Genomic DNA, 480 nt, shown 5'->3' on the forward strand with positions numbered 1-480 from the left:
GCACCCGGACCATATTCCTTTCATCTTTATACACGGTCAATCAATAATCTTCCATTATTTAAAAAAACCTATGAATTTGAGTATTTATGAAAGTTTATATAATTAACTTATGCAAAATATTCAATGCAAAAGAAAAAGGATAAATTAACGGGAGAATTTAGAAGATTACACAACGCTGAATTAAGGGACCTACACCCGGTAAATATAATTCAAGTTAGAGCGTTAGGGCATATAAGATGGGCATGTAAGGTTATAGGGCTTAGTAACAAGCGGATCCCTAAAATGGTAATAAACACTGAACTAACGGGTAAACGTCCTAGGGTTAGAGCGAAACGTAGATGGGAGGATTGTGTTAAAACAGATTTAGTGGAATTGGGTTTGGAGGGGCATCACTGGAAGGATGTGTGCAGAGAGCGTTTGGTAGTATCAAACCTCCGGGTTCGTTAACCCTTTATTATTTATTTATTTATATAATTAATT

At 35.4% G+C, this 480-nt stretch overlaps 1 protein-coding gene across 2 annotated transcripts in view; it reads left to right on the top strand.

The window, feature by feature from the left end:
* Window positions 1-480, top strand: part of LOC106680147 (cytochrome P450 6a2) — a 27,901-nt gene that overhangs the window by 21,070 nt on the left and 6,351 nt on the right. The gene's annotated exons all lie outside the window — the stretch shown is intronic.

The sequence above is a fragment of the Halyomorpha halys genome, unplaced genomic scaffold, assembly GCF_000696795.3.
Source record: "Halyomorpha halys isolate HHAL.00 unplaced genomic scaffold, Hhal_1.1 Scaffold246.1, whole genome shotgun sequence".
Taxonomy (NCBI): Eukaryota; Metazoa; Arthropoda; class Insecta; order Hemiptera; family Pentatomidae; genus Halyomorpha; species Halyomorpha halys.